The 16,167-nt window shown below is 43.3% G+C and overlaps 1 protein-coding gene across 4 annotated transcripts in view; it reads left to right on the top strand.

Annotated features, from left to right (window-relative positions):
* Nucleotides 1–16,167, top strand: part of PTGFR (prostaglandin F receptor) — a 65,035-nt gene that overhangs the window by 10,946 nt on the left and 37,922 nt on the right. The window lies entirely within an intron of this gene.

Below are 16,167 nucleotides of genomic sequence, written 5' to 3'. Positions count from 1 at the left end.
CAGGAGCCTTTCATTGAAGAACAGGAGGAGGGGGTGGGCCTATGAAGAGGCCTGCCGGCTGAGCCGGGAAGAGCCGGTGGGCCTCTCGATGATGTCAGAGAGAACATGGTGGCTGGGCAAAGCTGTGGTCGGGCATGAGATGATCTCAGCTGGTCAATACTGGATACACTGGATGGGCGAGTATCTGAAATGTACAGATACCATCATCAGGTAATTGGGGGAACAAAAAAAACAAATGGTGAGGTCGGCCGGAGCTCCTCTTTAAGCAGGGAGTGCAGCAATGACAACACTTATGACAGGTTTACTTTAAAATAACTGCTGCTTTCTCAAAGTAAATATGGTAAATTGAAGGTCTCCAGCAGGTGACAATCTACAGGTACTAACATGTACTTACTGTCTTTTTACAGCATATGATCAGTTTGGTTTGTGACCGCTTTATTTACAGTACGTGGCCAATGATGTCAGAGTAATGATAATCAAAGCACGAGAATCTGCAGACCACAAACTTTTGATTGCATGTGGATTTGTCCACTCAAAGAACATGTACACAGTTTGTTAATTCAGGAATTTGTGGTTCAGCAATTGTATAATTACAGTATATACAGACTTAACAAATCACATATTCAGGTAAAAATAAAAATTAGCAATTAGTTGATTTGCTGATTTACAAATGAATATCCTCATCACAACATCAAGAGGGAGAAACTAATACAAATTCATAAAGGAGATGAGAGATCTGAATTACAATGAAAGGTCAGAAAAATGGGCTTGTTAGGGTTAAAAAAGATTACTCAGAGGTGATTTGTTTAAAAAGTATTTACTGTATAGCCAAAACCTTTTTTGAGTTTTGAATAGATGTAACAGAAATTTTGAGAAAAGCTCTACAAATTGAGGGGAAATCTCAGCTGCTATTGAAACAAGAGTCCCATTGAAGGATTAAGATCCAGGACAGCCTTTCTCAACCTTTTCAACACAGAGGAACCCTTGAAATAGTTCTCCGGTCTCAGGGAACCCCTGCTAAAAGTTAAACATCTACAACTCATTAGTTGAGTTGTAGTGTGATTAGTCAGTGGGAAGAATGGTCCTTACACTTGTGGTCATTGGGAAGAGTTGCCTCCTTACAAATAGTTAAAAAGATCAATGGTGTCAGTGGGAACTTATCTGAGAGGCAGAAATTGCCCAATACTGAAGGAACCCCTAGCAACCTCTGGAGGAACTCTAGGATTCCACAGAACCCTGGTTGAGAATCACTGATCTAGGATGTGGTGGTCAACTAAGACCTGAGGGGTTTAGTCCTGAAAGACTGACCAGTGGTCCTTGGTACAGCTCAGGTTGACCACCGGAAAAGAAAGGAGGGAGGCTGGAGAGTCCTTAAAGTGTGGTTAATTGATTTAAAAACAATAATTCTCTCAAAAGCGGGTCAACAATTGGAAAAGAAATTGGAAAATGACTTACAAATGTTGAGGCTGTGGTTACCTTAAGGCAGGGCTAGGCAACCTGGGGCCCTCCAGCTGTTGTGGAACTACATTTCCTATGAGGCATTGCAAGGTTGGCAGTTACAATTACTCGCAGGGGCATGCTGGGACTTGTAGTTCTGCAACAGCTGAAGGGCCCCAGGTTGCCTCCCCTTGGCCTAAGGGATGGGAAAATGCAACCTTCCAGGTATGTGTTTGAAAAAAACCTGTCTCCACGCAAGATGAAGGTGGTTGCTCTTGATCTGAATTCTGGGTCCTCATCGACATTCTCAGGAGGGTGTATAAAATTGGTATGCATACCATAGCCTGTGGGCCTGTGGGTGGTCTGATCTGCAAAGGTATCCATTGTAATATGTTAGGTGCAGTGAGGTGATGTCGTTGAGTCCGGCTAGATACCTAGTAGCCCTAGCTATGTAGATGGACCTGATGACATCTCTGCACTCCACCTAACATATTACAAAATTGGCACCTCTAACGATCAGACCACTCAGGGCAGAGACAAGGGTTGGGAAGGAGGGGAAGTTGCCCTGAGCACATTAGAACAAGGAGGCAGAGAATGGACACAGAGCAGTTAAGCCATTCTACAGCATGCATTAACAGTGGAGGAGGGGGAGCAGTTCTGCACCCTTGCCCTGGACACTAGATGAACCTGTCCTGGTACAGTGAGACCACATACAAGCTTTTTTGCAGTCTACACTGAAACTCATTACAATATTATCTCTCATTTCTTTTTTCTGGTGACAACCATAAAATACTGGTGATCCTATTACTTTTGTGTCACTGACAACGGTCCCCTGGACAAATAGGAAGGGTGAAGCCAGCCACCTAGAACGCAGACAGCAGTAAAAATCGGACACGTTGTAATCCTTCTCCACACCCTATTCAAAACTAAAACTAAAAAAGTTTTGGCTATATGCACATGGATGGGAACAGATATTATTCCTAAGGGAAGCATAAATGTATTTTGATCCAGGGAACTAATATAGCTTGTAGGACCAGAAAGGAATTTTTTCCTCCATGGGCAAAATTAGCCATAGCCTCTCAAGGGGAGGGTTGTTTTACTGTCTTCAACCAACAACTCTTTCGTAGGATTTTGTGAGAGGGTTATCCGGTTCAATATTTTTTTAGCTTAGTTATGTGTTTAAGTGTTCTCTCTGCACTTGTCTCTCCTTCCTGCTAGGCAAAGAGGGCACAGCTGGTCCTTCAAGTTGGTTTTTCGGAAGCCAACAGAAATGGACACTGTCAATAAACAACAACATGTTATATATTTAATTTCAAATGAATAAAATAGTAGCGCTTATATTCACAACAATTAACCTCCCTGGCGGTATGATTATTTCAGATTTTAGGTGCTGAAAGCGGTATAATCATTTTGCATGTAAATTTGGTGTTTTATATTGTAGTCCTGTAATTCTTAGGCCGCGTACACACGAGAGGATTGTCCGTCCAACTTAGTCCGCTGAACCGTGTTTCAGCAGACAATCCGCTCGTGTGTGGGCTTCAGCGGACTTTTTCAGCGGGCAGTCTGACGGACTAAGTCTTTCGGAATTTCTGTAATTTTGTCCGTCCAAACTTGGTTTCAGCGGACAGTCCGCTCGTGAGTAGGCAAGTTGGACGGACTAAGTATGGCGCATGCTCAGAAAGGATTTACACGGCGAAGGTTGCATTGCAGTGTATTGGACGTCGTATTTCTAGTCCCGTCGTACGTGCTGTACACGTCATCGCGCAAGCTTTCAGCGGACTGTCTGTTCATCGTGTGTGGTCAAGTCCGTTCATTCAAAAGTTGGACGGACTGTCTGTCGGATTGTCTGACGAACTTAGTTGGGCAGACAATCCGCCCGTATGTACGCGGCCTTAGGAATAACTCACTTAAATCTGTCCAAACCAGAGTCTAGCAGACATCCCGGGTATGATAAAGTTTGAAAAATGAAATCATAAATTATAAAATAATAAATAACTATAAATAATTGTACCAAATAATAATTAACAATAATAAAAAAATATTCAATAATTTAATCAAATCAAAAACACTGAAATTTGCTCAGTTGCAGAATTGTCACTGTCATTACTTTTCAGTATTTGATGACGGATCTCCCCACAAATCGCTATCCCTCAATTCTGCGAGTAGGGATGAGCTTCGTGTTCGAGTCGAACTTACGTTCGACTCGAACATTGGCTGTTCGGCCGTTCGGCGAATTCCGAACGTTTGGGCCGTACGTGTCAAAATTCGAGTGACGCGCGCGCGGACCACAATGCACTGCGGTGGCGCAGTGCATTGCTGCCCCATGATTGGCCAAGCATGCACTGTGACCCCGCATGCTTGGCCAATCGCAGCGCCGGCAGCGAGGAGAGCCATGATTGGCCACAGGCATCCTGCCTGTGGCCAATCATAGCTCAGGCTGTGTAGTGCACGCCCCACACTATATAAGGCCGCCTTTGAGGCGGCCTCGTGTAGTGTGTTACTTAGCATCTGAAGCAGTGGGTGTTCTGTGTGCCTTCAACACAGTACACACCAATCGTTTTTGGCTGATTTCCTATCTTGCTGCTGTGTAGTGGTTGTTGTCTGTGCCCTGACTGCAGTATACACCACTATATTCACCTCACCTATATAGCTAGTGATCTAGCTTTAACCACTTAACAACTGCCCATTGCCGATTAACGGCTTCAGGGGGGTTGTTTAACTCTGAGAGGCCGTTAATTAACGGCCTCCCAGAATTCTGCTCTCGCGTGCCCCGAGGTGTGCGCACTCGAGAGCATCCGTGACTGCCGGGTCGCATCACGGATCACGCTCATAGCGGCCGTTTACCACGTGATTGCTCCGTCAAATGACGGAGTGATCACTTGGAAACAAACCGGCGTCATGTTATGACGCCTGTTCCTCCCTCCCCTCTCTGTACCAATCGGTACAGCGGAGGGGAAAGAGATCGGTGTCAGCAGCGATGTGGGCTGCATCTGCAGTGCCCACATCGCTGCTCACCGAATTTAACCCCTCAATTCCCTGCCAATACTCTGCAATACCAGTGCATACTCTGCAGTACCCTGCCATTACTCTGCAGTACCCTGCCATTACTCTGCAGTGCAGTACCCTGCCATTACTCTGCAGTGCAGTACCCTGCCATTACTCTGCAGTACCCCCCATTACTCTGCAGTAACCCCCATTACTCTGCAGTAACCCCCATTACTCTACAGTACCCGCCATTACTCTGCAGTACCCGCCATTACTCTGCAGTACCCCCAATACTCTGCAGTACCCTGCCATTACTCTGCAGTACCCCCCATTACTCTGCAGTAACCCCCATTACTCTGCAGTACCCCCCAATACTCTGCAGTACCCGCCATTACTCTGCAGTACCCGCCATTACTCTGCAGTACCCCCAATACTCTGCAGTACCCTGCCATTACTCTGTAGTACCCCCCAATACTCTGCAGTACCCTGCTATTACTCTGTAGTACCCCGCCAATACCCCGCCAATACTCTGTAATACCCTGCCATAAATTGCCATACCCAGCCATACTCAGAGATACCCAGCCATACTCGGTGATACCCTGAAATACCCAGCCATAGACGCCCCCCACCCCTCACCGCCCTCCGGTGCTTCTACCAACTCGCCAGTACGATCAAAGCCAGAATCTTTTTTTTATTTTTTATTTCAGGCTTCCCAGCCTAGAGGTGAGATGTGGGGTCATATTGACCCCCCAGATTTCACTGTAAAGAGGACCTGTCACCCCATATTCCTATTACAAGGGATGTTTACATTTCTTGTAATAGGAATAAAAGTGATCAAAAATATATTTTTGGGGAAAAAAATGTCAAACTAAAATAAATAAAGTAAAATGAACAATAAAAAAATAAAATAAAAATTAAAGCGCCCATGTCCCCATGTGCTCGCATGTGCCACACATGTGAGGTATCACCGAGAATGTTAGAGCGAGAGCAATAATTCTAGTCCTAGACCTCCTCTGCAACTCAAAACATGTAACCAGTAAAAAAAAAATTAAAGCGTCGCCTATGGGGATTTTTTAAGTAGCAACGTTTGGCGCCATTCCACGGGCATGTGCAATTTTGAAGAGTGACATGTTTGATATCTATTTACTCAGCATAACTTCATCTTTCACTTTATGCAAACATTGGGCTAACAAGTGGTTAATAATAGAGCTTGCAGTCAGTAGTGTTAGGAGATAGTGCGTGCTGTCTGCGTGCTCTGTACCCAGTACATACCGCTATAATATAGGGCAGGCCCCTACTTTCAAACATCCAACTTACAAACATCTCCTACTTGCAAACGCAAGGAGACAGCAGCAAGTGAGATGAAAAAAGATGGACGACAAAACAAATTATACAGGGGTGATAACCCTTCCCTATGTTTTCCAAAAAGCTTAAAAATTGTTTTTTTGAATGGAGCTACACTTTAAAAATGTACCGGTTGAAAATGACAAACAGATTCAACTTAACACAACAAACCTACACAGTCCCTGTCTTGTTTGCACCGCCTGTATACTGCTGTTCTGAGTATATAGGGCCTGGGGTCCACACGCATTTCCTTTTTTTAATATGGGTACGGGGTTCCCCTTAATATGCGTACAAGACCCAAATAGGCTGGTAATGGGCAGGGAGGGCTACCCATGCCATGTTTCTCAATGATTTTCAACCATATTGCAGGAACCAGATATAACATTAAAACTGCAAGCAGTTTTAAATGGTGTTATTTCAGTTTAATGTCATTTTGTGCAGGGACTGTTCTAAACACGGGAAACACGTGGCACTTCACAGGCATACTACAGACACCCCCCAGGCACCATATTTAAAGGAATATTTCACTTTTTTTTTTTCACTTTAATCGTCATTAAAATCAGTGCTCCCGCCAAAACGGCCGTTTTTAAAACTTTTTTTTGCAGTGACCCATGTCCCCTGAGGCAGGAGTCAGGTCCCCAAACCCTTTTTAGGACACTATCTTGCATATTAGCCGTTAAAATTAGCACTTTCCAATTCGAACGTTCGAGTCCCATAGACTTCAATGGGGTTCTAACGTTCGTACCGAACGCGGGGGTCGTTCGCAAGTTCTGGTGCGAACCGAACCGGGGGGTGTTCGGCTCATCCCTATCTGCGAGTGATTCTAATTTACTATCGCTGTTTTCTAGCTGGTCTAAAACCATTTTTGATGTAAAGGGACAGTTTTGGTTGCTATGGACAATCTCCAGTTTCCAGGCATAAGAGTTTTTATATTATAAAACTGCAGGACACTGGGCAGACCACTAGGGACAAAGGGGATGTGAAATAATTACATACAGCAATGTAATCTGTAAGATTACATTATACTGTATGTATACTGTGTGTTTCACTTTTTGAATTTGGCGCTGTTCTCTGTCCCCGTGCGTCGCAACGCTCGCAGGGAACGGAGCTCGGCTCCATGATAGATCGAGCGGAGAACGGCTCGCTCATACAGCGGGGGGGCATCGCTGGATCCAGTGGACAAGGTAAGTAACCTCTTCCTGGATTCAACGATGCGGTCCCGAGTCTGGCTCGGGGTTACCGCTAATGGTACAACATTTTCACCCTGAGCCAGACTCGGGAATACCGCCAGGGGGGTTAAATGAATACACCTAAAAAATATATATAACAAACAATCACCCCATGAAAAAAGTGATCAATGTGATGTAAATAATAATGTCCATAACGTTCAGAAACAGATCCAAACTCAAGTCCATGAATAATTAAATGGATCCTAGTAATTACACTTAAAAGTAAACAAATAATCTTCTTAAAGTGACTTGAAACAATCTTTCACCACCCTATATGTGTCCAGTGACTCCACTCTCTTAAGAAATGCACTCACCAATAGATCATGCCTTGCACTCTCATGCTCGGCAATATCACTTAATAACCCCCCCAGGGGTATCAAACTAATCCAACAGTGTTCATTAGACAATAACACTCCACATGCAAAGATAAAAAGTGCTTAAAATAGTGAAGTATAGAAAAACTATTTATTTAAAACAGCACACGAAATCTTCAGTTATTGCACTTACATCCTTCACAACAAAGGCACGTCAACATGAACTTTCCAAAGTGCAGGTAACGCGATGTAGTGCAGTCTCGGTGGACCCGGAATAAACCTGTAAGTCTCACCCTCCACGCCGCTCGCTCTCTTCTCCACTCCAAAGTCACTACACACTCGGTGGCTGGTATATCTGAACATGAAACAATCCTGATGGTTGCTGTGTAACCACGCCCAGACATGTTTCGTCAATACAACTTAACCAATGATTTTATTTTTTTTTGCACACAATTTTGCACAATTATTGCGCAGAATGCAATATCATCTGCCTTGATCATCCACCACACTTGGATGCTGGATACCGTAACGGACGGTTGGATGGACGTAGTCTAAAGGAGCCGCCTTTATTCGCCAGTATCACTACCATTATATCTATTTTCAGGACTGACTGCTTTGCCCCAGTGTTTTCCCGGGGTTCTTTCCATCTGCCCACCTATACTGGGGGGTTGGTCCCTTATCAACATCCTAAGGCTATTTTGGCCCTTCCTGTGGGGGCGACTACATTAGGAGTTCCTCAAGGGGAAAGTAACCTTCGGCTATATCCATCCTGTCTTCTTGTCTTGTTTTTAATTACAAGTTTCATGGAATGCTTATCCAATACACGATTTTGAATATACCTGGTTTATGCTCTATACATACCCCTGAAGAAGGAGACTCAGACTCTCCAAAACGCGTAGGGTGTTCTTAGCAATTAGTGTGTATACAGATTATTAGTGTGTTTATGCATTCCTTGTTTTATACGTTTTTCTTACAATACTATTTTTCTAAAAAAAAATCTTTGTACTTTATATACCCGATACTTGTTATGCGTGCCTAAAAAGTCCACCACTAGGGGTGCTCTAATTCTTAGTTTACCATCTGCCTTGAGAACCACTTTAATGATGTCAGGTCAATAGAATGCTGGAGCATGGAGGAGAAGGTACTTTGGGGGCATCTTTAGGTGCAGAGGAGTGGGTAAAGTATATATCTACTTTTCCATGCCCCTAGAACTAAACAAGAGGTTAACCCTTTCAGTGGGGGGCGCAGTGCCACTGCAAGGTAGGATTTTTCAAGTTTCCTGGGGTTAGGCTTTATGATACTAGTTGTCTGGCTTTCATGCTGGTACGCTTGCTTCAATACAAGTCACTGACCTAGAGACAGTAAGAATATCAGGAGTTCCAAATTCGCTCTGATCAGTATCCTATTTCCCGGTCAGGGATGCAAACTATTAATGCTCGTTGGGTTAGAGTAGCAGCCAAGGAATTTGCATTTATTTTATGAGGACAATAATGACAGTTCATGACAGCTTTCTTTAATACACGAAGGGACCACATCCATTTGTGGCTGACAAACAGAGACTTGGGTTTACAGTAAAGACTCGGAGAAAAAAGAAATGTGGTTTTTCTCAACACAATAATATATTATATGACCATGTTAGATGAAAGCAGTGATTAGCTGAGTTCTATAGCCCACTAATGACTAGGGATCATTTTTATGATCAGAGTTATATGAGTCTGAAGGCTTTCAGTGAATTCTTTTTTTTATGTTAACTCCAAAACACCATCTAATGGTCCTTTACTCTGCTGCTAGACATTAAAGCGGTATTATACCCAAAAAACAAAAATTAAATATATTGCGGCTTGCTGATTCTTCGATGTGGTAGCTGCATTTGTTTCCTTTTCGCTAAGCTTTTGTAAGCTTATTTTACCGGATGATCCTGCCAGTTAGTCAGTTATTTTTCAACTTCCTTTAACCACTTAACGACCGCCCCATAACAGATTTACTGCTACGGGGGGCATTCTGTGCAGAATCAGGTAGGGACACACCACAGCATGTTAACCCACGAATTTCCAGATATTAACCCAAAATGTATGTACAAAAATACTGTTTATTACAGAGAGTGTTGGCCTTTACATGCACATGAACTTGAATGCTATCCCAGTCTTAGTCGGTAGGGTTCAATATTGAGTTTGCCCACTGTTTGCAGCTACAGTATTCCAGCTTCAACTTTTCTGGGAAGGCTGTCAACAAGGTTTAAGAGTGTGTCTATGGGAATGTTTGACCATTCTTCCAGAAGTGCATTTGTGAGGTCAGGAACTGATGTTGGATGAGAAGGCCTGGCTCGCAGTCTCCACTCTAATTCATCCCAAAGGTATTGGGTTGAGGTCAGGGCAATTTCATGTTCCCAACATTGTGGGAACAGTTTGGGGATGGCCCCTTCCTGTTCCAACACGACTGCTCACCAGTGCACAAAGCAAGGTCCATAAAGACATGGGTGAGTGATTTTGGGGTGGAGGAGTCCTGACCTCAACCTAATAGAACACCTTTGGGATGAATTAAATCGGAGACTGCGAGCCAGGCCTTCTCACCCAACATCAGTGCCTGACCTCACAAATGTGCTTCTGGAAGAATGGTCAAACATTCCCATAGAAACACTCCTAAACCTTGTGGACAGCCTTCCCAGAAGAGTTGAAGCTGTCATAGATGCAAATAGTAGGCCAATTCAATATTGAACCCTACAGACTAAGACTAGGAAGCAATGAAAGTTCAAGTGCATGTAAAGGCAGACGTCCCAATACATTTGGTAATATAGTTTAACTTTTAGGTCTCTGCCTACAAACTGCTTGCATGAAAATAAAGAAACACATAAGGGTTTATTTACAAAAGGCAAATCCACTTTGCACTACAAGTGCAAACTACTAGTGCAAAGTCCACTTGAAATTGCATTGCAAGTGCACTTGGAAGTGCAGTCACTGAAAATCTGCAAGCTGAAATGCTGTTTTTATTTTCCTTGCATGTCCCCCTCGGATCCGCAGCGAGTGCACTTCCAATGGCACTTTCAGTGCAATTTCAAGTGCACTTTGCATGTAAATAACCCCTATAGTGATTCAGCATTAGGTATTGACACATCTTCCAGGAAAGAGCATATAACAGAGTATCAATGGGGCTTAATTACTAAAGGAAAATCCACTTTGCACTGAAGTACACTTGGAAGTAAATTCGCTGTAGATCCGAGGGGGACATGCAAGGGAAATAAAAAGCATTTTAGCTTGCACATGATTGGATGATAAAATCAGCAGAGCTTCCACTAATTTCAGATCTACCCCTTAGATTTAGAGCAACTGCACTTCCAAGTGCACTTTCAGTGCAAAGTGGATTTGCCTTTTGTAAATAACCCCCATTAAGTACTATCAAGTAACACATTGGAGGAGATTTACTATAACTGGTGCACTCAGAATCTGGTGCAGCTGTGCATGGTAGCCAATCAGCTTCTAACTTCAGTTTTGTTCAAATAAGGTTTGGCGATAAAACCTGGAATCTGATTGGTTTCTATGCACAGTTGCACCAGATTTTGCACTCTCCAGTTTTAGTAAATGACCTCCATTATATTTGTCATTACAAAGCAGAGTCATTGGGGATGGATTTAGGTCTGAACAGCCTGGGATGAGACAGATCGGACTCACTCTTCTTGTATAATGCTGTATACTAGTTCTGTGAGGTTTGTGGTTTATGTTTAATTCTGCTCTCGGTATTTGCAGTGAGATTTTTTTTTTTTTTGCGTTGGTGGGGGCTACGGTCCAGCTTGTTAAAAGCAGAATGGAAAGGTTATTATTATGAAAGCCTTTTACGATGTTGCTTAACTCCTGTACAAAGATAGAAAATTCACTCTGGAATCGGAAGTATGCGTTTTAGGAAATTCCCAGTACTGTACATTACTGAAGGTACATCCCTCGGAGGTACGAATTCCTAAATCTAGACAGGATTCTTTAAACATGTTGTGTCCGAGTTCTGAAAACATGTAACAATTTAATGACTTTATTCAAATTATATAAAGCCATTAAATACTGCAAACCAATATATTGAATACCTCCCATGATTTGCAGGGCTTGCCCCTCTTTTGGAACCTTCCTTAGTTGTCCCTCTTTTTGGCCTGATGCAAGGATCCATATCATAAAATGTATAATTTAACGATCAAAAATGTTTTACTGAACGATGTTATTCTATTTTTTATTTTAAAAGTCAAAATAAAGCAAAAGTAGAGTTAAAAAAATTGGGTAACACCAATCAATTTATTTGCACATTAATCCTCGTAGTCCAGGACACAGGAGGCATGGAAGGGGCATTTGCCCATAATTTGTGCTATAATGTGTCCCTCTTTCCCATCTCACCAAGCAGGGAAGCATGCTTAATGGAAAAGAGTTCTGACCAAATAACTTCCCTATGTATGTTATGAGGAATACTTACTGTAGGTTAGAAAAGCTTTAAAACTGAATTTCGGAATAAGAAATTATTGTCTAAATACAAGAGTAATGTGTATTCTTACTAGAATGTTGGTGTACTTTGTGTATTACTTCCAGATCTGTACAATAACCCAGGGTGAGACTTTTTCTTTGTGAAGGAGCTTCCAGTAATAAGATGCGGTCACTGTTGCTCTCTCTCCTTGTGCAGGGTGCTTGGTCTTGTATCTGCCCCTCCTGTAGTTGTCCACAGGCAGCCTGTAGAAAATGGGGTCTGATGCATCCCTCCCACAGCTCTGTTCTCTCTACGGGCCAAGCACAGCACAGTGATTATGTCACTGCTACTTTTATATGGTAATATCTGGGTTTGCAAAGTGTTGGATACAAAGTAGATTTACAATATATCCTTGGAGGAATATACAGTATTTGACAGTGACAGCTTTTGTGCATGAGAGTTGTCCCTTACATTGAAAGGTCAGAGGGAAGAATGAAACCCTTACAGTTTTTGTCAGCATGCCCCCTAATGACAGTTAAAAAAATAATTGGTGTCATGCTGCTAGCTTTGCCAAGTGTCATTGAACCTGAAACTATGCAGGCACCATCAAATGGGAGGTCAATCAGCCATAGCTCAAGGAACCCCTACCAACCTCTGGAGTAACTCTGGTAAAGAATGGCCGACTTAGAGGAATTCTGGTAGAGAATGAGGGACCTAGAAGAACCCTGGTAGGGAATGGCTGACTTAGAGGAGCTGTGGTAGAGAATGGCTGACCTAAGAAAACCCTGGTGGAGAATGAGTGACCTAAGAGAACTCTGGTAAAGAGCAGCTGACCTAACGAAGCCCTGGTGGTAATGGCTGACCTAGAGGAAGGCTGGTGGAGAAGGGCTGACCTAGGGGAAGGCTGGTGGAGAAGGGCTGACCTAGGGGAACCCTGGTAGAGAATGGATGACCTAGAGGATCCCTGGTGGAGAACGGATGACTTAGAGGAACCTTGGTGGAGAATGGCTGATGACCTAGAGGAATACTGGAGGAGAATGGCTGACTCAGGCCGCGTACACACGCGCGGACTGTTCGCCCAACCTTGTTCGTCAAACAGTTTGACAAACAGTCCGCTCAAAATTAGCATGAACGGACTTGACTACACACGATGAACGAACAGTCAGCTGAAACCGTGCGCGATGACGTGAACGGCACGTACGACGGGACTAGAAAAACGACGTCCTATACACTGCAATGCAACCTTCGGCGTGTAAATTCTTTCTGAGCATGCGCGAGACTTAGTTTGACGAACAAGCCTACACACGAGCGGACTGTCCGCTCAAACCAAGTTTCAGCGGACAGTTTTACGGGATTTCCGAAAAACTTTGTTCGTCAGACTGTCCGCTGAAACTGTCCGCTGAAGCCCACACACGAGCGGACTGTCCGCTGAAACACTGTTCAGCAGACAAAGTTGGGCGAACAGTCCGCCCGTGTGTACGCGGCCTTAGAGGAACCCTAGTGGAGAATGGCTGACCTAGAGCAATACTGGTGGAGAATGGCTGACTTAGAGGAACACTAGTGGAGAATGGCTGACCTAGAGTATTACTGGTGGAGAATGGCTGACCTAAAGGAATACTGGCGGAGAATGGCTGACTTAGAGGAGCCCTGGTGGAGCATGGCTGATATACACAGACTGGTTGGTCAGATCTCTAAAATCTCTGAAATGTTGTCAAGAAAAGTACTTTCTAGAACCCTTTTTTAACCAAACTACTATATGACATTAGCTAATGTAGAAGTACATGTCTCAGAAGATGGTTCTTGGGATATAATTACCGTTTGCAGGCTACTCTCCATTCAGGGGAGAGAAGCATAAACCTAAAGTGCTTCATCATCCGGAGAACCAGAAACCATTCACCTCTTCTGAGAACATTACAGGACGTCTGTACACAGCTCACAGAAGAGTGAATCTGGGGGAAGTGAGTGGGAGACAAATATGCTGCAGTAATACAAATAGTTAACACCAGATTCTGATAACTTCCTCTGTATTCCTCTGTATTTCTAGTTTTAGCAGGCGAGAGTCATGACACTACTCATTATGGAAGAGACATACACTGTCTATTTTAGTCATTATTTTTTAATACTGAACCATGAGCAGATATAAAAATTTTTTTTTTTTTTTACATAAAACTAGCAAATTAATTATGTTATATATTATAACAAAATGAAGAATTATAGAACAATGACAGGAAAAGACCAATGGTGGCCATACACACTTCAATAAATGACCGATTTCTTCTCCAATCAATCTTTTCCAATCTGAATAATTGATCCATAGCCGACATCCCATTCAATCAATAGGCTACATTCAGGGAAGTGGATTCCAATCAATAGTTAAGATACGATCATAGTTTATGATTTAAGTTATTAATCATTTCTCTGCTTCCACCATGTAATCCCATAATCTGATTGATTGAAATATGATCGTATTCATATTGGCAATCAATGCTAAATCAATGATTTTGTGCCCTGGCTAATCCACTCAGTTTGATAGATTCTAAAAGGCTCCTTGAGGGTAGGGACCGATGTGAATGTACAATGTATATGTAACGTGCTGCGGAAATTGACAACGCTACATAAGTACCTTAAATTGAGTCTAAATTGATTTGAAAGAAAGTTTTGATCGAGTCACAAATCGATCAGATAATAAAATCAAAGCATTTGTAGGTTGGGCCTACATTGGGCCAAGATAAGGTAGAAAGCCCCTTTTATATCATGCCAGTTCACACCTATTTATTGAGTTAAGGTATGCTGAATACAAGTATGGCATGCCATACTTTTTTCAGCGCAACCTGGTGTGACGCAAACCACTGTATCACATCATACATCATGGCAGCCAATAGAACTTGGGAGGGGCCTGGGAGGAATCAGGTTGGTGCCGGTTTCACTCCTCTTTACACCTAGGCTGTTTCCTTGGAGTCCAGCGTTCCATTCTCCTTTTCATGCGTGGACATACCTCCATAGACCCAGTCTGTCTGGAGAGCATGGTCACCTACTGACTTGGCACCATCCACAGGCAGCTTAACTCCTCAATCCTCAACTCTTCAAGACACAGAAGTTGAAAACAATGCACTTTTACTTCAGCTAATTACAGTGCGGAGGATGTTTTCCCAGTCTTTTGAAGTATAAGAAGTAGAGATGCACTGATACCGATATTAGTATTGGTGCCAATACCCAGTCATTTCACGACTACTCCAACTTGTGAGAATGCTCCCGATACTGAAATGGAAACTTTGGGGTGAAATTTGTGTCTAGACAAAATGAATGGGCACACATCCTAATCCGAAATTGCATGTAATTTCCCCCACCATGCCTGTGTGTGTGCGAATCCAGTAAAGAAAGAAAAGCACCATGTAGTGCAGCAATAGGCAGTTTATTAAAATGTTATAATAACTCACAGTGTAAATATCTAGTCAAATCCATATCTGCAGTGTCCTCGTCCCGCCGATGATAACAAACCACAGCCACTGGAGGAGCTCACAGGGCTGGGGAAGAATTTACGGATCTCCTGTGGGTATAAGGCATAAGTGATGTCAGCATGGGGGGGGGAGGGGCGCCAAACATCTCCTCCAGCTCTTTAAGCACCCCCAGCGGCGGTGGTTTGCTATTATTGGCGGGACAGGGAACCTGTCGATTCCGATACCGGGTATTTTAAGGACTATTCATACACGTGATGAGGCTCCCTATACCAAAATTGTATCTTTGGGGTGCAAATTGTGTCCAGACAAATTGAATGGGCACAAATCCAAATCCGAATTGCATGTAAGTTCCCCCACCGCTCCTGTGTGTGTGTGAACCCAGTAAGGAAAGCAAAGCACCATGTAGTGCAGCAATAGGCAGTTTATTACAATTGTATAACAACTCACAAAGTGAATATCTAGACAAATCCATATCTGCAGTGTTCCCACCCCGCCATTGATAGCAAAAAAAAGGACGCTGGAGGTGCTCACAGGGCTGGAGGAGAAGTTCCAGGACTCCTGTGGATATAATACGTGATGTCAGCTTGGGGGGGTGGACTACAGGACATCTGCCCCAGCCCTTTGAGCACCTCCAGCGGTGGTGGTTTGCTATCATTGGGTGCCTTCGTGCAATGAAGTCCGTTGCTTGTCCCAGCCGTCTGCATCAATGGAAATCAAATTAGAAGATGCTCCTGCAACAGGAGTTTGATTTTTTTTTTCTGAGATATTTCCTAAGACTCTATATTGCTAAAGGGATGCAGTTCATTTTCTTATAATAACACATATTCTCAGGAAATCATAAAGAGCAAAAACCTCCCACTCTCCTAGTCAGTCTGAGAAGAGACATGACCAGGCGCATAGTCGTCTCTGCACAGAGCGAAGGTAAGAGCTCGCTAAAAGCCTTACACTGAACTGGGGGTCAAGTTT

This window comes from Lithobates pipiens, unplaced genomic scaffold (assembly GCF_037356315.1).
Source record: "Lithobates pipiens isolate NorthernLeopardFrog02 unplaced genomic scaffold, aLitPip1_a1.2 Scaffold_23, whole genome shotgun sequence".
NCBI classification, from domain to species: Eukaryota; Metazoa; Chordata; class Amphibia; order Anura; family Ranidae; genus Lithobates; species Lithobates pipiens.
The sequence above is the reverse complement of the archived record's forward strand: the minus strand, read 5'-3'. Positions and strand labels throughout refer to the sequence as shown.